Here is a 24,358-nt window from a genome sequence, read left to right as displayed (position 1 = left end):
GTTTGCCAATGTTGAATGCTAACTGTAAATAATTTCCTTTTTTTGTAGTGTTTAGGAAACTTCAATATGGCACTTGCTGGCAGACAGTTGCTATCTCCTGGATTTAGCAACATATTAAGTAATCATTTCAGAAACATTTTTCACTTACTACTAACAAAAGATGTCTAGACAATAATTTGTGGGATAGGTAGAGCAGGAATAATTTAAATTTGTGGAAAATTGAAGAAATGTAACCTATAGTTTCCATTTTTTTCTTACTAAGTGTTTGCTAATACAGAGCAAAAATAAGTCATTAGATGTTTTACCCCTTCTTTTAAGATCCCAGTTACTTTTTCTGATGATGTCACCAACAGCCAACAAAATATGGGCAATAGAATAAAGGAGAGAAAATAGCTATGGGCCCTGGCAATCAGTACCTGGAAATACCAATCACTGCATACCCCCTGTTGACATCCCCCTCTCCCTGCCCTCCTTTCCCCCACCCCCAGCCCTCGGTCTATTGTTTTCAGTCTGTAGAAGTTAGCAGAAACACTTGTTCAACCTGCAGATTCCTGGACAGAGTTTCTTCCGAGACACAGCATATTTGGGGTGGGCCCAGAACTCCGCACTAAGGGCAATAACTTCTCTCCCCAGTCAAACCTGAGATTTTGATATGGACGGTCCTCAGGATTCACTTTGAAACACAGTGCCCTGGGTAATGTAGAAATCAGTGTGGCTCCTGGACCAGCGGCACCAGCATCACCTGGGAATTTATCAGAAATGCAGAATCTCAAAACCCTCCAGCCTACTCAGTCAGAATGTGGATTTTTAACAAGACCCCAAGGTGATTCATAGGCACACTCAAGTTTATTTTTTTTATTTTTATTTTTTAAAGATTTTATTTATTTATTTGACAGAGAGACACAGCGAGAGCAAGAACACAAGCAGGGGGAGTGGGGGAGGGAGAAGCAGGCTTCCCGCTGAGCAGGGAGCCCGATGTGGGACTCGATCCCAGGACCCTGGGATCACAACCTGAGCCGAAGGCAGACGCTTAACAACTGAGCCACCCAGGCGCCCATGGCACAAGTTTAAACAGCACTGGTCTAGAGGAGGCATCCTCTTACCTCTTTGTATATGGGAACCTATTTGTTTCCCCCACAGCCTTAGCCTCCTAAATTACCTGGGATTGCTGAGTTCTTTTTTTTTTTTTAAGATTTTTTTAATTTATTTATTTGAGAGAGAGAGAATGAGAGCCAGAGAGCACGAGAGGGAAGAGGGTCAGAGGGAGAAGCAGACTCCCCGCTGAGCAGGGAGCCCGATGTGGGATTCGATCCCGGGACTCCAGGATCATGACCTGAGCCGAAGGCAGTTGCTTAACAACTGAGCCACCCAGGCGCCCTGGGATTGCTGAGTTCTCAAGGTGGGTCCCCAGATGAGTCAGAAACTCTGGGAGGAGGGCCCACCGGTGTGTGTTCTAACAAGCCCTTTCATCCAGGTAATTCTGATACATACTAGAGTTTGAGAACCACCAGCATAGTTAATGTTACTGGCCTGCATTTATAAATGAAGTTCACTGGAATACTCAGCGTCTTCTCCTGTGTGTAACAAATAGGCCAATGTCATGTGATACAAGGCAAAACACACAGACTCTTGCTTCATGTTGTCAATCCTCCAGAATCAGTCAATCCTATAATATCTCCTACCTCCTACTTCACTGGTGAAGAGGATGTTTTGACAAATACAAGTGTCAGAGGTGATCTTCTCTGGTAGTAATTAATGAAATGCCAGGATCTGAGAAGAACCTGAGTAGCTGTGTTGTATAATGGTATCAGGGGATAAGTGGCTCAGACAGTTGAGTTTCAAATGAAAAATAACTTCCTGATCCCAAAACCTTGGAGGTTACAAATTAGTATTCTCTGCTTTCCATCAACTGATCCAACTGGTACAGCCTGAGTGAAAATACCAAGGTTGGATAATGCTCAAAAGAGAGCTCCTGAACATGAACTGGGGTGCAATGTGGTGGAAAGGTCAGGGAAATTATGACTGTGACACTGAGCAAGTCCATTTAAGCTGAGTGCATCCACCTTTGTTTCACTCTTGTTTGGACTTTCCAATAGATTGTTAAACTCAATGCCTAACCTAATACCAACTAGCTCTAACTTAGAGGTTTTTGTTTCCATCTTGCCCTGTTCTCCATGTCATCGGTCTTGGGCTCTCTCTGTCTCTCTGTCTCTGTGTCTCTCTCCCTCCCTGTCTCTGGTCTCTTCCTCTCGATATCTCTTCCTCACACTCTGTGTCCTCTGCCTTTGACTGTCCCTAGCTTCCCATCCCAATCTCTTTAATGAAAAGATTCAGGATACCTCCCAGGGGATGGGGGCAGGGGGAGGAGTGGATTGCAATATGGACGAAGGCAGAGAGGCTGCCAATAAGGTTTTTGTTGGTACTATTGATTACTTTTTCTGCTGTTGGAGACTTGCGTGTTATCCTGTTATCTCTGCTCCCCCCCCCCCGCTTTTTTTTAATTTGTGAGTGTTTGCCATAGATCATTATCATGATAGTTCTCGATGGGACTGGAGTACTAGTTTATCAAAATGTCAGCATAAAGACCAAAAGTCAAGCAAATTTGCTGCAATAAGGAGAGGCTGTAAATTTGCTGTCAGTTAGGAAATCCTCTTGAATTCAAAGTGCAAGCTTAGCTGAAAGCATTTTTTAATAATTGTGACTGAATGAGTGTGAGATTAACCCAGTGTGCGTGCACTTTGATCTTGTGCCTTGTTAAATTTCTCAGTTTTAATAATTGGGGCCATTATTTATGCTATGATTTCAGGAGCTAGGCTATCAGGGACTGCCTAAAATATAAAATCAGTTTCATTTTGCTAATTTCATTTGTTGAAACTCACACTATCCCCCTTTTATTCTTTTCGAATGTTAATGATGATGTACCCTGGAATAACTTTCTTCTTCAAGTCTTAATTATAGTTTGGTTGAAATACTGAACCATTTTAACATTGAAAATATTTGACAAATAAGCCTGATAAGAGAAATTTTACGAAAGTCCTCATTGTGTTTTGGATATAAGCACAAAGAGAAGAAGCATGTGGAGAAAGACCTTTATCTCCTTGGAATTTTATGTCTTTCTGCAATACACAAAACAGTGGAGTCACAGCAGACAAAAAAAAAAAAAAGAAAGAAAGAAAGAGAAAAATTTCCTCAAATCTAATTATCAAAAAGCAATTCATCTTGCTTGAGTATTTCAATCAACCCATCCCTGAAGCCACTTTCTCAATTTGCCTTCCTGTCTGATGTATGGATTTTTGTGCGTGTGTTATCATTTGGAGAAACCTCTTAGCATATGGTGGAAAAAATGCTGTTTTGCTAATTTTATGTTTTATTTCTTAATGACCTACTTCTCTGCAGCAGCTTTAGTGGAATGGTTTAAGCTCAGGCTGACTTTTTTGAGAGTCCTTTACTCTGTGGCAGTGACTCAGCTGGGATAGAGCCAAGATGTTTACATGACTGTGGTGGGGGAAGGGGGTGGTTACATCGCCTCAACTTTTGCCACTTTTGAAGAGAGCTTACAAATTGTAGGCACTCAGAATAAGTGGCATCATAAGTGGGCGTAAAATGCCCTAAAGATATGGAGTGATTTAGAACTCTAGGATTCGGTGAAGAGAGGAAGATAGGGGCTCAGTTGTCTCAGGGAACTGGATCCAATAGTAGTGCTCAACTGTGACCTTGGGTAAATCACTTGACCTTAATTCTTTACCTTTAAATAAGGTGAATATATGCATTTTACTTTTATTGAAATACTGCAAGTTATCAGGACAGTATTGGCCAAACACAAAGAAATCTTTTTACTTTAAGACAATTATTTTAGGTGATGTTTTGCAAAAGACTGCTTAAAACAGGCAGCTTCAACTTAAGATTCTGTGCAAATTGAAGGTGCTGTAAAGGACATTAGCTCCTAACTGAAGGGGTCATTGACAGAATAATTATTTCATTTCCCTATAAAGGAAGATGGGCTGGGCTCTTCGTAAATGTGGTCTTTTGAAACTAAAGTTGAAATTGTATGCATAATTTAATCAGTCAGTATTTTGTAGCCTAGATCAAATGCTCTTGCTTACATTAATTTCCATCAAATGTGAATACTCTTGGTGAATCAATAAAGCAAAACATAAGTACTCAATTGAGTTCTTCCTATGTAATCACTATGTTATGCATGGCTGGGTTTCCAGAACTTTGTGCTCCAAACGTTTATATTTTATTACTTTTTTTAAAGATTTATTTATTTGTTTATTTGACAGAGAGAGAGAGAGACAGCGAGAGAGGGGACACAAGCAGGGGGAGTGGGAGAGGGAGAAGCAGGCTTCCCATGGAGCAGGGAGCCTGATGCAGGGCTCCATCCTAGGACCCCGGGATCATGACCCAAGCCAAAGGCAGACGCTTAACAACTGAGCCACCCAGGCGCCCTGGATGACCATTTTAATAGAAGACAAAAACCAATGCCCATAAAACCATTAGTGACCACCCATAAGGAGGTATATAAAGAAATGTTATCTTGGACAAAGGAGACCTTGAGCTGAACCTATAGGCTAGAGTAAGGCAGAGAGTGGAAGAGAAGAGATGTTCTGGGCTGAGGGAGTAATAAACCAATGACATGAAGGCAAGAAGAGCCTGCTGCTATGTTTGAACAGTTAGGAGATCACCTTGATGGGTGCTGAAGATTCCTGCTAGAGCTGAAGGGGAAAAAAGACTGGCGGTGAGGGAAGGAGGGTGGGGTGAAGGGGAACAGCTATCATGTACCAGGTACTTCACATGTACAATATGACTTAATCCTCACAACCAACTGATGTACGGTTACTATTGTTATCCTTCTTTTGTGTCCAGGAAACAGATTCAGGGAAGTTATGTAATTTCTCCCAAGGCTGTAACCTTGAAAATAGTGAGCCAAGCTTTAGAACCCAGGTAACTTTCCTCCAGATGCCATGGTTCTTAACCATATCACTCCATTGCAGTGGTCAAGAATGCAGATTCTGGTATCATTGCTCTTCTGTCTCTGTTGGCTTATAACTATAGGCATCTATAAATTGAGGACAAGAAAAGTACATCATTTAAGATCATTGTGCTAGGATTATATAAGCTATTGCATGTGGAGCACCTAGCAGTGCCTGGTACATAATAAGGGCTCACTAAATCTTTGCCTAATGTTATTATATCAGAAACAGGCTCAAAAGGCAGCCAAGTAGGTAGGGGTTGCTTGAGTTATATAATAATTGCATTAGGCAATTATTGCAGCTTCTTGAACTGGACATTCTTTTATAAAGGACAAAGAACAGGGGTGCCTGACTGGCTCAGTCTAAAGAGCAGGTGACTCTTGATCTCATGGTCATGAGTTCAAGCCTCACATTGGGTGTAGAGATTACTTAAATAAATATTTTTTTAATTTTTTAAAAAATAAAGGACAAAGGACAGAAGGGGAAAAAGGAAGGAAGACTGGAATCAAGGAGGCCTCCACAAAGCAGACATTCAACAGATGACAAAGTGAGATCTTATTTTTCCCCTAGACACAAAAGTATTAAATATTGATTGGGGATAATTTTTAAATTTCAAAAGAGGACAAGGAAGAAAATGAAAATCTCCCATAATACCATATCTAAGAGATAATCACCATCAGTATTTTGGTATATATCCATACAGGTTTTTATGTTTTGTGTTTGTGTGTGTTAATTCACATTTTGAATTTATCATATTTACCTACAGTAAAAGTCACACATTTGGTGTACTGGTCTATGAATTTTGGCTAACACACACTGTTGTGTGATAACCAGTACAATTAAGGTATAGAACAATTCCATCACCCTACAAATTTCCTTTTGCTGCCCGTACTCCTCCTACTGCCAACCATAGCTCCTGGTGACCACTAATCTGTTTTCTATTCCTATCATTTTGTCTTTTCTGGAATGTCATATAGTAGAATTATACAGGATTTAGCCGCTTGAGTCTGCCTTTCCTCATATTTTAGAAAATGCAATCTAGTTACTCTTCACATCCTCATAAAGAAAACAGCATAAGGCATTTCAGATTTATCCATGTGTGTATAAGTAGTTCATTTCTTTTTATTGCTGAGTAATATTTCACTCTATAGATGTACCAGAGTGTATTTTCATTCACCAAAAGGACATTTGCATTGTCTCCAGTTTTTAGCAATTTGAAGAAAATCGCTGGAAAATAAGTTCATTTCTCTTAGGTAATACCTAGAAATGGGTTTGCTGGATTATATGTTAAGTAAATGTTAACAGGAAAATGCCAAACTCTTTTTCAGAGTGGCTGTATCACATTTGCATGTCCACTAGCAAGTATAAGCGTTCTAGTTGCTCCACATCCTGACCAGCACTCTGATCAGTATGAGGTTTTTTTAAGCCACCTAATAGGTATGTAGTGCTATATAATGGTGGTTTAAATTTCATTTCCTTATACTAATGTTGAGTATCTATAGATGTGTTTTTTTATCTTTCAATAGAGAAAATGCTATTTCTCCTTTTCCAAATATATACATTTTATTTCTTTTTATTGACTTATTGCATTGGCTAGGACCTTAAGTATGATGTTGAATAGGAGTGGTGAGAACAGATGTCCTTACCTCGGTCCTGTTCTTAGGGAGAAAGTATTCATTCTTTTGCCATTGGGTATGATGTTAGCTGTAGGTTTTTTTGTAGATGCCCTTTATTAGTTTAAGGAATTTTCCTTCATTTTCTAACTTGCTAAAAGTATCATGAATAGATGTAGAATTTTTTCAGATGCTTTTTTGTCAACATTGAGAATATCATATGATTTTTCTTCTTTAGTCTATTGACTGATTTTCTAATGTTGAACCAGCCTTGCATTCCCAGGATAAATCCCACCTGGCCATAATATACTATCATATGTTACATATGTTGTATGTAATTTACTTGTGTGCATATGTATGTTTTTGAAAACAAAAACAGAATGGCACCATATATACTCATTTGTAGTCTCTTTCTGAAAACTCTTATTTTCTTTAAATGTAGAGGAAATGTACATGTTTGCAAAGTTCTTTCTGTTTACTTCGAGACGTTCATTTTTTTTCTATTTTCTCTTGGTAGAGGAATAAATAGTTTTTATGTGTATTATCTTTCAGTTTCATTAAATTCAAAACCTGGAATGAGAAATTTCCAACCCACACAAACCAACTCTTAGCTGATAAACTTTGAAAAGAACTATTCACATCTTGACAAAATATGAAGAGAAAACTGCTCTAAGTTTGGAAGGCCATTATAAATGGTGAGAGCAAAGGGATGAACATAGACCCCTGAAATGCAGCTACTCATCAGGGATCTAGGGAGTCCAAAATTTCTGTCGTATTACAGTTACCTTAAATAACCTGAATATACAACTGACAGCTCTGATGTTCCTGAAGTAAGTTATTTTTCTTTTATTAAATAACACTTGTGTAGGTAGGTAGAGATGTAGATATACCTATGCATATACATAGGCTTGAAGAGAGCATCAACAACTTTTTGACAAATTGTATTCTGAAGTGTTTTTGTTTTTGTTTTATTTTGTTTGAGGTATTTCTTCCCTGGACAAATAAGTTTTTAGATTTTTTTAAAAAATAGAAATGTGAATGTTTTCTACTCCAGGAAAAAATGCTTTCAAGACTGATATGCTCTAGGAACCCACTTTAGGCCTACTTTTAGAACTCCAAATCTGGGTTTTTTCCAAGTTTTCTTTTAGAAAATGCAATTTAGTTACTCTTCACATCCTCATAAAGAAAATGGCATTGCTTTATTTTATATGTGAGACAGAGTTCAAGATAATGGTAAATCTTGCCAAAGGCCTCAAGGACACTAAGCATGAACTTTGGGAGGAGCTATTTTTGGGTCTTGTTTTGTTTTAGCGTCTCTCATTCTCAATCTGGGTTAAGATGGGTCTGGGTCTCTCAAAATGTTTGCACGAGAGGATGAACTTCAATGTTTGCATCGTTTCCCCTGTTTTACACTCTCCTCGCATAGACCACAGCTGAGACTTTTAGAGAAAAGGCGCTTTGGGCAAGTGCAAAGTGGTATTGTCATGTTGCTACTGGAGCTGTCTGTGAGAGCCAAGAAAATAGGACAGAATAAAAAGGAAGTAAAATAAGTCAGAGTGAAACTTTCTCCCTCAGAGGAAGGAAAGCAAACATTGAAATATTGCTTTTTCCTGGCTGCTTATTAAAGGGGAAATTTGTCTACTGTGCTGGAAGAGTCTTCTATTCATCGTTTTGTTCATGCAGAGCATCCAAGTCGAGGTTTGTTTTTGTATGCATCACCCATTCTGTTTCTTAAGGTGAACTCTACTGATATGATAGTAAGTATTGAACAGATTCAGCATTTCTCTGGTTGCAAAAGATGTTGATTTGTTTTAATCATTCAACAATTTATACAGACCAATTCCCCTAAACAGTCTAATTTGAACATGTTTTGCTGCAAAGTCTTCCCAGATTTCTGAAATATATGAAGTCATTGTTTATATGAGAGTGGAAGTTTTATTTTTGATATGTGTCAGTTTGTTTGAAGTAAGATACTATTTGGATATTTTATGGAGCTGACATAATTTTGTCACCTTCAGAAATGTTTAGGTACAGGATATTATAAATTAATTAACTAATATGAAAACCTTGAATTTATAGGTATAGAATTGTAGTGCTACATTATGCAATTAAATACCCCACATTCTATTTTCACAAGTATAAGGTCATTGGCCTAAATTGCAATTATATAATTTCTGTTATGATTGTTGGTGATTGGTATAATTTTACTAATTATTGCCTAAACAATGGAAGTTGGCTGGGACTCAAATTGCAACAAATGCTTTTTTATATGAGAAGAGCAAGGAAACTGAATGCTTTTTTTCTTTTGTCATTCATTATGATGGGGCTGCAATTAATCATAAATATTACACTGGGAGGTGTAGAAAGCTTTCTTTACTTTCCAGGATCATCTTTCTTGAACGGGATAGAAGGAAACCCTCCAGAGAAAAATAAATGATCATGTTTAGAGAAACATCACATTGACTGACTAATTGGAAGGATAGTGGAAAAATCCCACAGGAAATAGTCCAGAGCCTGTGACTTTTATAGTCAATACTCTTCTTAGAGCAAACATTCCTTTTAATGGCATAAAAATCCATTTAAATTGAAAGTACCATCTGCCCAACCTTCTTATCTGACCACAAGGTCAGAAATAACCATTGTCAGATAAGGAAATAATAAAAACGTTTTGTAAAACATAGGATAAACTTGTGTCTAAACAGTAAGAGTGCAATTACAAATTTGGACGTGCTGCCTTTTGAAAAGGCACTTGTACTTTTAGGCAACTAAATACTACATAATTTACTAAAACCTTCTTAGACTTTCCAACTTTTTCCAGTAATTTCTTTGTCTGTTTCAACCACAAGCTTTGAATAAATTGGTGATAAGAGAACTTGATTGATCATTGTCATTCCAAAGGCATGAAGAGCTGTGTGAGTGCAGATAACACAGAACCCTACAATTCAAAATAGAAAGTTAGGGAAGAGAATAATGTGCACTATTCAGCTGTACACCCTAACTCATTGAGATTGCACAGGTTCTTAGGATTTCTTAGCATCTCTACTGGGGCTGAGGAACTCACCAGCCCCTAGAGGTGAGTGGGGATGTGTAAAGATCCATTGCCAAGGTGCTGCTGGGACATCCCAGGCTTAGAGTGGTCAACAAGTTCCTTCCAAGGAACTCCTCTAAGCAGTGAGGTTTTCCCAGTCACAGTGACGGGAGTGAGAATTCAATCTCTCTTATGGCCAAATTCTAGCTAAAGAGTTGCCCCATCTTCTCCAACGCCTTGCAAGGAGACTTGTCACTTGGAGTGTGTTCAAAGAAGCCATGCTTCCATGTCCCTAAATGTACTCTCAGTGCCAGTGACATTCCTATTGAAAGAATAACAGATTGTACAGGGCAAGTCTTCCATGCTAGTATCACATTCCCAAATTAATAGTATGGTTTCTGAAGTATTGAATGAAATAAATTCCCTTTAGTACTGCACAATGTAGCATAAATAAAAAGGTAAGTTCCTCATTTAAATCTCATTTGAACATTTTACACTGCTTACCTTAGAGATTGTCTCATTACCTTGGCGACTAATAACAAGTAGGCAGAAATAAGCTAAGCATTATAGAGCTGGACCTTGTGGAAACAAAAGAGGCCTTCTGGGAGGTGGTATATCATATTGTTTAAACATGTCAGATCTGAAACTCTGCTGCCTGGTTAAATTCTTAGCCCGCCATTACCAGCTATGAATCCTTAAGCAAGTTGCTTAACTTCTTTGGACTTCAGTTTCCTCGTTTGTAAAATGAAATATATAATTGTACACACCTCAAAGGATTATTATGAAGATTAACTGAGATCGTTCGTGTCAAATTCTTGATAAATTTTAGCGGCCAGTAAGTATTTATCTACTTTGATATTCCTTCTTCTGGCCTTTCAGACACTGGGATTATTCGGAATTATTATTAGTTGGAAATATTATTGAAAATTATTTAGCCTACCCAGATTCTGAATGCCTAAACAATTCTAGAAAAAACTGTTTACTCCTTAGGTACAAAAGAGACACAGTTCCAGTAAAGGCCTATCTTTGTTTCTGTCAGCATTGACAGGATATTCTTACACCATAATTATACCCAAAGTTACTGATGTAGGCCCAGAGCCTCTAAGAAATTAGGTAAATGCAAACTTTGCAGGCCAACTAGCATTCTGACAATTTCTGAAAATCATGATTGTAGCCATCCCTAGCCCAATAGGGACATACATACTCTTCTCATTTGTCTTGGTAGAGAGAGCTTTGGAGTTCCACTGGTCCCATTCAGGCTCACAGAACTGTTTTCTTCATTTTAGAAGATGTATTGTATGGTGACTAACATAACATAATACAATTTTTAAAAAATTAAAAAAAAAAGAAGAAGTTGTAGTAAAATGTGAAGGGGGAAGATTCTTGAGCACCTACAATAGCCTTGTGCCCACCCGGACTTTGATGGGTTGTCAGTGGTTTGGTTCTAGAGTTCATATTTTGAGTTATGTGTGGATTAGAGGTTATTGGCTGGCACTTTTTTAAAGCCAGGACAAAAAAAGTTACTTTGGTTTTTTTAGGTCATAACATTTATGAATATTATTAAAGATTAGTATGGAATATAAAAAAAAATTGTTTTCCTTAGAATTCTTGACCTAAAAAAGTAACCTTTTCATTTTAACTCCTGAGTTTACCTTACAATACAAGTAAATAGACTGTAGCAATATTATACTCCTTAGCTGCAGTAGAAAACATTCTATCTTTCTTGGATGCTACAAAATCATAAACTGGAGAAGTCAAAGTCAATTTATGAACTCTCCAAGATCTTGCTAAAGAAATAGCTAGAAAATACATAGAAAAGGAGTATTTATCCTTATGATACATGCAAAATAATCTCAGAACACTTCCCTAAGTGACCCTACTATGCTATATAGGCTATGTGAGATTATGAATGCAGTGAGTTTACTTAATATGATGCTTTTGGGAATGTGGTATCATTGAAAGCTTTGGAGATAAAACTAGCATCAATCGAGTTGAAAAGTTCCTTTTTAAAATAAGAGCTGTTAAATTATACTGCAAAATGCTGGGGAAAATATTACACACTATCTAAATGTGAAATTAATGTCTTCCTCAATATTGCTATAAGTAGTGCATCTCAACTTAGTTCATAATTGAACAAATTGTTTCTTTTGTTTCTGGTGATTCAGATTTTTCCTATAATAATATACCTTTTCCTTATCTCTCTGTAATCAAGTTCTGTCACTAGACTAGGCTGAGCTAGCAAATTAATGCCTCCCAGGAAGGTGTTAATAAGTCATGGAACAAGGAGGTAAATATCTACGTGATTTTCTGAAAGTGCCGCAAATTTGTGTCATGATTTTCCTTGGTGAGTTAGAACCATAGCCATTTCACTGGTGCTCCTCTTTCTCTTTTGTAACTTGTGTCTTCATTCATGTGACTCATTTCACTTGTTGAGCTTGTCTCCATGGACACCAACTATCCAATAAGCCACACTTTGGGCATTTTAGAGAGAGAGGGCACATGAGTGGCAGGGGAAGGACAGAAGGAGAGGGAGAGAGAATCTTAAGCAGGCTCCATGCCCAGCGCCAAGCCCCAGTGCGGGGCTCAATCTCACGATCCTGAGATCATGATCTGAGCCGAAATCAAGAGTTGGTCACTTAACTGACTGAGCCCCCCAGGTGCCCCCACGTCTGGGCATTTTAAAACAAGATATAAATCAGCAATTCTCAACCTGTATTTTCAATATCCGCAGGTGTATTGATGTAAATCAAGGGGTGTCTTTAGTTCTTTAAAAATAAGCCCAAAATAGCTCTGAAGTTCAAGATGCTACTGAAAATTAGAATGAATAATGATTGTGTAACAACTTGCTTTCTAAGATTGGAAACACTATATAGTTGAGGAATTCTTAGTACAGATGCAACTGCCTGATTGAAGAAATTGGTTGCTAAGCAAACAACTGAATTGTCTTAAAAACATAAGTAATAGCTGCTTTCATTTTTGGATTCCATTCCCTTCCCCCAAACCCATGATATTTGGAGACACTGTGTTGATACTATAAAATTTATAAAGAAAGTAGACTCTGCTTCTTTCATTTCACCATTGAAATGTTTAGGCTCTATAGATCATTATCATTTTAAAAATTGGCTTCCTTCATCCAAATGAAATCAGAGATGTGTGATTTTAGAAACTCTTCCTTTTACAAATAAGGAAAAGGAGTCCCACAACATTTAAAGGCATTGTTTGAGTTTACCCAACTCGTTAGCAACAGAGTTTTCCACCAAGGCCTCTCTCACCGGTATTGTTTTTGTTTTTGTTTTTTCCCCCCACTATACCAGACGACGACTACTATGGCATGGCTGAATCGATCTTATTTTTTTTTTTAAGATTTTATTTATCTTTTTGACAGAGAGATAGAGAGCCCAAGTAGGCAGAGTGGCAGACAGAGGGAGGGGGAGAAGTGGGCTCCTTGCTAAGCAGAGAACCCGATGTGGGTCTCGATGTGGGGCTCAATCCCAGGACCCTGGGATCATGACCTGAGCCGAAGGCAGACGCTTAACCAACTGAGCCACCCAGGTGCCCCTCCATCTATCTTAGAATAAAGCACGTGACAAGGCAAGGGAATAGTAAACTGAGACTTGGCAATTTGGGGTAAGATTGATGATGTTTCTTAAAGTGTGGTCTAAGGACCACTTGTATTAATTACCTAGTTGCCTGTTAAAAATGCAGACTCTACCCAGGCCTATTGAAAGTCCATCTTCTGGGGATGGGACCCAGGAATATGCGGTTTAAGCAAGCTCTCTAGGTAATGTTTCTGTACGCTTCAAGTTGCATTCCATGCACCAATGATACCCTACATGTTTCACTAGAATCTTATTTAATATGTTTTAATTTGTCATAATAACATAATATATTCCCATGTGAGAAAGGTGGAATGTTTTGCAGTGGATTCTAAGGTGTAGTGCAGAGTCGTGTGGTGAAAGGGAAGAGCTTTGAGTTTAGTTTCCAATCCAGGCTCTACCACCTTGCTGTGTGTCTCTGGGCCAGTTACTTAACTCTCTGAGCCTCCAGTTTTTCCTCTTTCAATAAGAATAATGCAGCCCTCACAGGATTGCTGAGAGATAATGGATATAAAATGCTTGGCAGGCACTGGGCCTAGTGTTTTCCACGCCTCTTCCCTCACCTTGCAAAGTGGCAATATGCTAAATTCTACCTTGTTTCGGACCTAGCTACCATTGTTGATTGTTCCTGTCCTCTGCCCCTCCCCCTCTCCTCTGTGGCTTCCCACCTACCTTCTGGCTGTTTCATTGTTCATTAGTCACCTCCACCAGGAAGAAAGGGAAAATAAGAAATTTGACTGAAAGCATCCATTTTCCTCAGATGTTATTACTTTTAGTAAAAGGTTTGGTTTGAGGGAAAGAGACTGAATCACTGGCCAAAAGAACATTTTTTGGTTTTCCGAGTTTAATTTACCTATTTTTTAGATCGTTTCGGTTCCTGCTCTCATAATGGATAACTTTACATGTCCTCATTAGGAAAAGTGATTTTAATCAACACTGCATGATAAAAGGACATTTCTACATGAATCATTTTGATTTGTTTTTTTAGGGTAACTGAGAAGATTTGGTTTAACAAAACTCATTAAGATCCTACCAAGAGGGAGCCAGAGTGTGAAGTAGGTCAGATTCCATCTTCCTGGTCATGCCCTTCAGGCATTGCTGACAAGAGTTTCTAGCTTGACAGAAGTGGACTGTGTATCAATGGATTCCTAGTTTGCAGAGCTCCTTGGTACAGGCTCGGACCTAACGGTAAGGTGCCTGGCAGAGCCTGTGGCTGGGAGTCTTGATTTTCATGTAAAATACCCTCAGTTTTTTAACTTGTTTAGAGTTTTCCTCATGAAAGGCTCTGTATTGGTGCTTGGTGTTAGGTGCTTAGTATTAAGTGTTAGGTGCTTGGTATTAGGCATCCCCTAGTTGGAAAGGAGAGCATGGCCTCAGCTGTGGGAACTGAGATTCCAGAGCTGGTGACCACCCAGAGCATCACACAAAAGTGAATGTAGCAATAAAGAAAATTTTTCTTAACCATGTTGGTATGTAGTCAGACTCCAGCAGGAGAGAGGGGTGAGGGGCAGGGTGGGGGGAGGGGGGAGTGTCAACTGTCTGGAGGCCTGGTGTTTTCGTCTCCCCATATATATATATATATATATAAAATTTACTTATTTATTTGAGAGAGACAGAGATAGTGAGAGAGAGTACAAGCGGGAAGGAGCGGCAGAAGCAGACTCCCCACTGAGCAGGGAGCCCGATGTGGGGCTCGATCCCACAAAGTTGTATTTTTAGGGTCTACCCCTGGGATCATGACCCAAGCCGAAGGCAGACGCTTAACCATCTGAGCCACCCAGGGGCCCTCATCTCCCCATTCTTTACCCGTTGCCGGGCTTGGGTCCTGACAGGACATCTGATATTGAACCCTGGCTGACAGATGATCTGGTTGAGACGTGTGGCCTGATGGAGCCACTACCATGGCGTCTTCTGGCGGGCAGTATTTTTGTCTGCTTTATCCACTGCTCTAATCCCACACCTGAAACCAGGTCTGGCACAGAGTAGGCACTCAGTATATATTTATTGAATAAATGGATGAATTAATTATGAGGGTTAATAAATGGTTGTTGAAGAAAAGAAAGAAGAAGGGGGGGAAATGGGAGAGGGAACTGGTAAGAGGATGATGGGTTGGTTGAGTCAATCTGATTATCTGAAGAGTACCTTTTTCAGATAAAAGAAGATACTTCTTTGGTCAAAGGTGTATGAGATTCCTACTACTGGCAGACCCTCCAAATAGTTTTAGGGTCTACCCCAGATAGTACTAATGCTGGTGACTGGTTGGGTTGGGAAAATAATAAAAATGATGATGGATAACAACAGCAGTAGCAACTAACATTTATATAGCACTTGCACCATGTGGATTATCTTTTCCAATCTGTTTGTAAAACTTGATGAATGATAAAACAAGTCTAATGGCACTTTGCCACAATGGTGTAAATATTATATAACACATTTTGATATTATATGATAGCAAGGCCATTTAGTCACTGGAGTGTGATGTTACAAACGGGGCCTAAGGGCAGCAGGCAAGTCTGGGTTTTCTAAAAAGATACTCTGTGTGTGTGTGTGTGTGTGTGTACATCTAAATGCCTAAAGCCTACTAAAAGTCATTTTAGTAATAACCTCAGTTCTGGAAGTTGGGTTGCTAGGTAAAGCTAAGTGTCATTTTTACCTTAATACCACATCCTTTTATTCTGATCATAGATTTCTGGGAAGTTTCCAAACCACAAATGCAAATGACACATGCATCTTTAGAAAATTCCCTTTTAGGAGAATGGCAGTATGCCAACAAAGGTGAAGTATATTAAAAAGAGCCCCAACCAGGCTGTATTTTATAGATTTGCTGTGTGACCCTTATTTTGTACTCTCTGCTGCTTTAATACTTTGGCTCTTGAAGGCACTTTATTTAAATTCAGTGAAGGCAAACTGAATGAATGGAACCATTAAATAAATTGTAGTGTCCTTGAGTGTGTCCTCTGTGAAGGGCCATGGGCTTTGGAGGAAGACAAACCTGATTGGTGTGAATTCCACCTCTGCCAGTGATCATCTGTATGACCTTTGATAACTTTCTTAGCAACCAGAATTCTCCACAAAATAAAGAAAGAAATAACTTCTGAGGGTGGTTGTAAGGATCAAGTGGTTAATATACGTAAAAATGCATAGCATATTAACATGGCATATACTTCTCTTATTACCTGGTCTCATTAACCCCCTCAGCATCCTGCACAGTACAGACAGTTTGAATACCTGCACAGCCCAGAACTAGAGAAAATTAAGGGAAAAAATCAGTTGTTCCTTCTGTGTCTTTCTCCTTTACTTTCACACAGAACACTTCACTTCTGATACTCTGGTCACCAAATGTTTGGGTTTTTTTCCCCTACAACAAGCAGTTCTCTGGGACATCAGCTGGGTGTCCTACAATTTAACTCAGTTCTGACACAATCTACTTGGAGACAATATATAGATCCCACAGGTTAAGGGATAACTCCCACAGGACAGCTCCCACTTCAGAAACCAGTCTCAAGTAGTAGGTCCCCAGGTTACCCAAAACTTCTGTCTGACTTGTTTTCAAGTTGGAGCTTCCCACTACCCCCTCCTCGGGTTCAATTAATTTGCTAGAGCAGCTCACAGAACTCAAGGAAACTAATATTTACCACTTTATTAAAGGATATGATAACAGATACGGATGAACGGGGCACTTGGGTGGCTCAGTGGGTTAGGTGCCCAACTCTTGGTTTTGGCTCGGGTCATTGGTTGTGCCCTCAGCTCAGAGTCTGCTTGGGATTCTCTCCCTCTCCATCTGCCCCTCCCTCAGCTCTCTCGCTCCCTCTCTCTCAAATAAAATAAATAAATAGAATCTTCAAAAAAATAAAGGATACAGATGAACAGTCAGGGGAAGAGATACTTAGGGTGAAGTCTGAGAGGATCCCAAATACAGGAGTTTCTGTCACTGTGGACGTGGGGCCCATCACCCTCCTGATGTGGATATGTTCACCATCCTGGAAGCTATTTGAACCCCATACTATTGGGATTGTATGGAGGTTTCCTCATATAGGCATGATCAAATATTAACTCCATTTCCCACCTCTCTCCCCTCTCTAGAGAAGTGGGGGTGGGGAGGGCTGAAACTTCCAAGCTTCTTTTTTTTTTTAAAAGATTTTATTTATTTATTTGACACAGAGAGAGAGAGAGTACAAGCAGGGGGGAGCGTCAGGCAGAGGTAGAGGGAGAAGCAGGCTCCCTGTGAAGCAGAGAGCCTGATGTGGGGCTCAATCCCAGGACCTGGAATCATGACCTGAGCCGAAGGCAGACGCTTAACCAACCGAGCCACCCAGGTGCCCTAACTTCTAAGCTTCTAATCCTGGCTTAGTCTTTCTGGGGATAAGCCCCCAACCAGGAGCCATCTAGGAGCCCACCCAGAGTCACCTCATTAGAACAAGAGATGCTCTCAGTGCACCTGTCACTTAGGAATTTACAGAGGTTTTAGGAGCCCTGTGTCACAAGCCTCAGGGCAGCCCATTCTTTCTCCCATACACTGTTGCAGTTACAGGTAGACATTGTACTCCAGCCTACTCTATGACAAAAGCATTATCTTAAACACACACACACACACACACAATTTTTTATTCCACTCCCTTCTTAGCTTTCTGCTGCCTACAGGATAAAGCCTAAGCTCCTTGTTCATGGATGTGAAACTTCCTCTCTAGCTCTAGGTCTATTGACTCACTTCTTGCTGATCCTGATCTGTTTCTTCAACCTTGCCATGCCCTTTTATACCTCCATGCCTTTGCATATTTTGTTTTTGTTTTTGTTTTTTTTCCAGCCTAGAATGCCCTTCTAGAATGCGTTCTTCTCCACCCAGGGAATATCCACTATTCCTTCTTTCAAGGTAAAGTTCACATGATATCTTCTCTATAAATCATCTCTGGACTGCTTGAAGCCTTGTCATTCACTTCCCTTTATGCCTTCCTGGCTCCCATAGCTCTTTGTTTATATCTCTATTATAACAATGTCATGTAGTAATTAAAAATCAAAGACACATAACAATGCCACTTTCTGGTTGTGTGACCTTGGGCAAGTACTTAACCTCTATTAGCCTTGTTGTCTTCATTTGCAAAATGGAGATATTAGTGCCACCTGATGGAATTATTTCAGATATTAAATGAGATAATCTATGTAAAGCACAGAATACAGTGCCTGGAACATGGTCTTTGTCTTTGTTAGACTGTGAGCCACTTCATTTTTATATCCCCACTACCTAGAACAAAACCTGAAACATAGTAGGTATTTAATGTATGTTTGTTAGAAGAAAAGAAGGAAACAAGCTACCATTCATCCATTAACAAAGAAAACAATGTTAAACTGTATTTATGAAGAAGGCTCATTAACTGTCTTTTCTTTCATACTTTAGTTAATATTGTTGTATCCTGAAATCTTCAGTTTTACCAGCTATAAAATGCATGCTCTCTCCCCTCCCAAAAAAGTTTACTAGATGTAATATATAAAAATGACACAGCCTTGGGGCGCCTGGGTGGCTCAGATGGTTAAGCGTCTGCCTTCGGTTCAGGTCATGATCGCAAGGTCCTGGGATCTAGCTCCGCATCGGACTCCCTGCTTGGCGGGGAACGTGCTTCTCCCTCACCCTCTACTGTTCCCCCAGCTTGTGCTCTCTTGCTCTCTCCATCAGATAAATAAAATCTTTAAAAAAAAGAAAAAAGACACAGCCTTAAGTCCTCTAGGTATTTCTTAGCTATAGAAACTGAGCCAATACTGTCCCCAAAAAGAGAAGAAAAATTATCTCCTATTTTAAGAATACAAATAAACTGAAATTAAAGAAACTTGGTAAAATGGAGGTCAGATAGGCCATTCAATAGCAGTTCTAGAATCTTCCATTTCTGTATATAGTGTCAACACTTTTATTTCCAGGAAAATTCACTTGCCCAATTATCAGTTCTTTTCTAATTAATTGTTAATCAATAATACTATAGTCATCTACTTAAAATTCAATACCCAATTACTAAAAATGAACACTGTGTTTTACTGCAATGATCTATTTCAGCCCACTTCTTTCTGTTCACTTAAAAGTTGAGCTTTGGCAATGGGAAGCAAGATTTTTGAGTTCTGGTGCAGGAGCAGGTATTGACAAATCAATTAATCCAACCAAGTTTATAATTTACCATCTTCATAGCACTGCTGATTATTTCTCAGAAGCTTTGAAATTTTTTAACACTATTTTTTCTGCAATTTGAGTTCCTCATTTGCAAAAGAGAAGGTATAAATACTTATGTGAGAGTATGATTAAATTTGAAGGCTAGATGAAAAATGTATATAAAACATCTAATATGGTGATTTGCATGTAGTAGACACCCAGTAAGTGTTAGTTCTTTCTCATCAGGATTTTGTTTACAACACCATGTTTTTATTCAGATTATCCTGTTTGCATATGGGTCTACCTTACTCTACTATAAACCCAACCAAGGCAGGAATTATGTCATACTGCTCTTTGGATCCTTAACACCCAACACACTGACCCGTTACAGGTGTTTAATACATAATTATGGAAGGCAGAAAGAAAGGATGGGAGGAAGAAAAACAAGAAGAAAGGGAAGAGAAAGGAACTAAATGCCACAAGTACCATGGGACAAAATCCCTGTATAATTATTCAAATTATTGTGTTTTAAGTATTTATGTTTTACTATATTAATTCTAATAACTCTAAATTACCAGCATTATAAAAAGTATAGTTGAATACTCTTTCATACTTTTGAAATGAAAAAGACTGATATATGTCTCCTTTTGTTTTATGCCATTTCATATGAACAAACATTCCTGAATGAAAATTGCTTGTCAAAAATGTGGCAAATGTGAGATGGGGCTGTGATTTTGATGGCATGTGTCATTTATGCCAGCAAAATGAGGAGTGTCACCATGTTTCAGGGCTCTTATGTGGCACTTAGAAAACCCCGCAGTCTGCAATCTACTAGTTCTGTGACCTAGTCAAGGTGATTTATCACAGGTAAAAAGCATATGTTTCATGCCTTTTTAGTGACATGCTTGACACATATTACGAAATGATACAATCTGTATGGTATAAAGTCACAGTGCATACCAATCAGAGATGTTATGCTTTGGGGTTACATAATTCACTGTTTGAAAATACCTTATCTGATATCAAGAAAAGAACAAGAAGCCACTACCAAGATAGTTTTCAGTCTGCTCAAATAGACTTCTAGTACCCTTTCTCTGATGTGTGCTGGGGCTCTTAACGTTCTTCACTTTAGGCTTTTTGTTGCATTGCTGTTCTTTTCTCTTGGTTAGCAGTTGGTGAATAGTGTTCTCTTTTCAATTTTTAAAAAAGTTTTAATCATACCAGGGTCAACAAGAGAAAAGCATAAGTAACAAATTCCTCTTTGCCATCTCCTTACCCCCTTTCCACTCATTCTATCTGCTTTCCTTCGCCGATGGGCATCCTTCCCAAACTTTCCTATGTATCAAATGTGTAGATACAGGTACCTGTACATACACGTACATTTTTGCACCTGAATGGGATCCAGCTATATACATATGCTTTATTAAGTAACATGCTTTTTTCACTTAATTTGTCTTGGAGATCTTTTCATGTTAGTACACGTAAATAGATCTTATTCTTTCTAATAGTTGCATAGTATTCCATACCATTGTTCTAACACAATTGATTTATCCATTCCTCTTTTAATCAGAATAACATTGTTTTCCCTTTTTTATAACATAAATAATACAGCCATGGACGTTCTTGTCTATTTATCTCTCTACAGGACAAGTCCTAGAAGTAGAATTGCCCTGTTAAAGAGCACACTCTTTTTTGAATGCCACTGAGAGCAATCTACTACAACAGTTAGTAACCATTGCTATTTTTTATTCTTCTCTGTTTTACAGGAGGTTGGAATTCTACCCTTTAACTGATCCTTCAAATATATTGAGATGTCAACACAAAGAAGATTTAGTTTCTTAAACAAGGAGGGAAAGAAAAGACTGTGCCACTAATGTTAATTTAATGAGGGAGCTTTAATGATGTGATATTTGGGTTTTCACCATAACAAGATTCATTTTAAAGTTAAATTCAGTTTTAGTTTTTTTAAAAGATTTTATTTATTTATTTGAGAGAGAGAGAGAGAGTGCACAAGCGGGGGTGAGGAGAGAGCGAGGGAGGGGGAGAAGCAGACTCCCCACTGAGCAGGGAGCCCTACACAGGGCTTGATCCCAGGACCCCGAGATCATGACCTGAGCCAAGGCAGATGCTTAGCCTGCTGAGCCACCCAGGCACCCCTCAGCTTAAGGTTTATATTGATTTTATCTTGTGCCACATCTAGGGAGATTTTTAACTATTTGAATGGGTAGTCATGTAAAAAAAATTATCTCACGTCATAGATTTGAGGGGTGGGGCAGACAAATATGGGATGAAGTGCTTCTCAGCATATTAGACAATTGCAATCCATTTCTACTGAAGCCCTACAAAATGATTTCTGCTAAATTTAATGTACATTTTCTGTTTTGTTTTATTTCTTTGTGATGACCCAAATGTTTCCATTATTTCCGTTGAATTGAAGAAAGGGAAGCACCTAAGAATTCTGAACTTTTAAGTGTTAAGAATGAGGAATGTAGGCTACAATTATATGGGTCATGTTTTGAGCTAACTTTTAAAAAGGTAATGGAGATTTCTATGAATGGGGATATATCACAGCCTCTCAAATGGGAGGTTATGAATAATGTTTAAAGAGAATTGAGGAGCTAGGGCTATATTGGATGATGGTTTTTATGGGTTGTTTGACGATGCCTCTTGGACTCCCCCTGTTTTCTCCCAATTCCCTTCCATACCTATCCTGACTGCTATAGTCACAAGCAGAAGTTGACCTTTCTTATCACTTTATTGTTAAGTGTGTGTTGCAGCTTCAAAAATCAGAAACTTTTAAGTGGAAAAGGAGTCCTTGGCCATTGATTCCTTTCTCTTGTCCTGAAGCAATAAAATTCTGAGCTGTAATCTAGTGTAAACACATGTCATCTGTCTTTCCAAAAGATTCCTGCTGAGTTTCTTTCACCTTTTTTCGTAATTAAGAAAAGATGGTTGCTGAGAATGGATTGATCAAATCAAACTCTTCCCTCTCTATGCCCTTTGCACATGTGCCCATTCCTTGGTCCTTTCTGACTCTACCCACCACTGTAGCTCCTTCTCCTCTTTCAAGCTCTGGTTGAAAGCTTTCCTTGCTACATCCTCACTCCAGGGGGGGGCATTCTTCTATCATGCTTATCACTATAATTTGAGAGGGTTCTGTTTGTCTCTCCTATTAACGTGAGAATAGGGGATTTGTCTTTTTCTTCATATCTCTAGTACCAAACATAATATCCAGCACTCAATAAACATCTAGGAGTGAATGAATGAACAAGTGACTGAATAAACCAGCTGGGAAAATAGCCTGTCCTTAGATGTCATAAATGTATTTCGATCTAGAGGAAGAAAGATGGGTTAGCAGTCCCACTCAAGTTTCTTCAGTCCATGTTAAAACAATAATCATCTTACTTAGGATCTTTAAAGTCTTTGTGTAGTGGTGATAACCACTTACTTTGGAAAATGACTACTACATGATTTGGTGTTCGTTAATGTGTCAGAAGCCATCATGACAGCATTTGTCCATCCATCATTTGGTAATCTCCTGGATTATTACTTAGCCAATGGAAGTGATTCCAGAGGTTTGTTGTAGAGACCTCTGATCATTTAGACGGGGCCAAACTAATTTATAAAAATTTTAATTTTCAGGGGCATTTGTACCAATAAATATTCCAAAATTTGTGTGTGATTGTGTTTAGGTTTGATTGTCTTTTTTTTTTTTTAATTTGTAAGTTGAGGGCAAGAATGACAAGACCTGTATCAAAACAAAATATGTTGTGAAAACTGCTAAACAGTGGCGTTTGGTAAACATGGTATGTGCTTTTGTAAAAGTGATTAAACTGAAACAGGATTAGCAAAAATTTAGGGTTCAAGATTAGCATAGAAATTAATTTCTGAACAAGCAGTCGGCCTTGTTTCATTTAATTGCTTCCTGTGTGATTATGTAAAGCTGAAATTAATTTCTGAACTTTTTTTTAGGCTTGAAACTATAGTCGTGTCTCTCAACTTTTTGTCTGTGTCTAGATTCCCGTTTTGTGTCCTCCCATCATCCAGGGGCGAATCAAGAGCCTATTTTTAAAAACCCTTGTGAGTTTCTTTCTTTTTTTTTTTTAAGATTTTATTTACTTAGAGAGATATCAAGAGAGAGAGCTTGAGCAGGGGTAAGGGCAGGAACAGGGCAGAAGGAGAAAGAGAAGCAGACTCCCCACTGAGCAGGGAGCCCTACCCAGGGCTCCATCCGAGGGCCCTGGGATCACGACTTGAGCAACATGAGCAGAAGGCAGCCACTTACCCGACTGAGCTATCCAGGTGCCCCACCCTTTTGCCCTTATTTATCTCCTGCAGCACTTTCCAGACTGTATCTGAACCATTCCTTAATCAGTATATTTTTGAGGAAGATCTTTACCCTGCCAAGCAATCCTGGGAAAGTTTTATGAAGAGACTGCTCAGCAGCCTTGAATTCGCAAGTGCTGAATCAAGAGTGCAAAGCTGGCTCCAGCTTGCAGAGTCAATTTCCCTAAATGCATCCAAATCCACCCAGCAGAGTGACTCTGAATGTGGCCAACCCCTTCAGGGGCCTGCAATGTGGCCCTGTCATTCTACTCCATTCAGGATGAGGAGGAAAAAAGAAGGAAGGGTAGAGCTGACAGAAGTCTCAGGGCTACACTCCCTGGCTCTACAGAAGTTTTCTGGGTTTTAGTTCCTTGTGATTTAGGCTCTACTTTTATCCTTTCCACCTGACAGCTAAACCCCTGCCTCTTTATCATGTTTGTCTTGATGTGACCTCTTAGATTCTTACTCAGAATTTTTTATACCTGGGTGAAATGTAAACATAGTAAACCCTTGTTAGACTGGTACTGGTTTGTTCTGGACGGAGTTCTCTTGCTCCAAATTGAAAGCTACTCTTCTTCCAAGTCCATTAGGTGCTCAGTTGTGCTTAAAACATTGGCTACCCCAAGTTTTTTGAAGGAGAAATCTCTATTTCTAGACTTCTAGTATTCTAAAACAAAATGTTTTCCAGTAAT

At 38.9% G+C, this 24,358-nt stretch overlaps 1 protein-coding gene across 1 annotated transcript in view; it reads left to right on the top strand.

Annotated features, from left to right (window-relative positions):
• Window positions 1–8,219: 8,219 nt before the first annotated feature.
• Window positions 8,220–24,358, top strand: part of ARHGAP5 (Rho GTPase activating protein 5) — a 105,279-nt gene continuing 89,140 nt past the window's right edge. The window contains exon 1 of the mRNA XM_027568974.2: window positions 8,220–8,343. The gene's annotated coding sequence lies outside the window, so the exon portion shown is untranslated. The remainder of the gene's footprint in view (window positions 8,344–24,358) is intronic.

This window comes from Zalophus californianus, chromosome 6 (genome assembly GCF_009762305.2).
Source record: "Zalophus californianus isolate mZalCal1 chromosome 6, mZalCal1.pri.v2, whole genome shotgun sequence".
In the NCBI taxonomy this organism is placed as follows: domain Eukaryota; kingdom Metazoa; phylum Chordata; class Mammalia; order Carnivora; family Otariidae; genus Zalophus; species Zalophus californianus.
The sequence above is the reverse complement of the archived record's forward strand: the minus strand, read 5'-3'. Positions and strand labels throughout refer to the sequence as shown.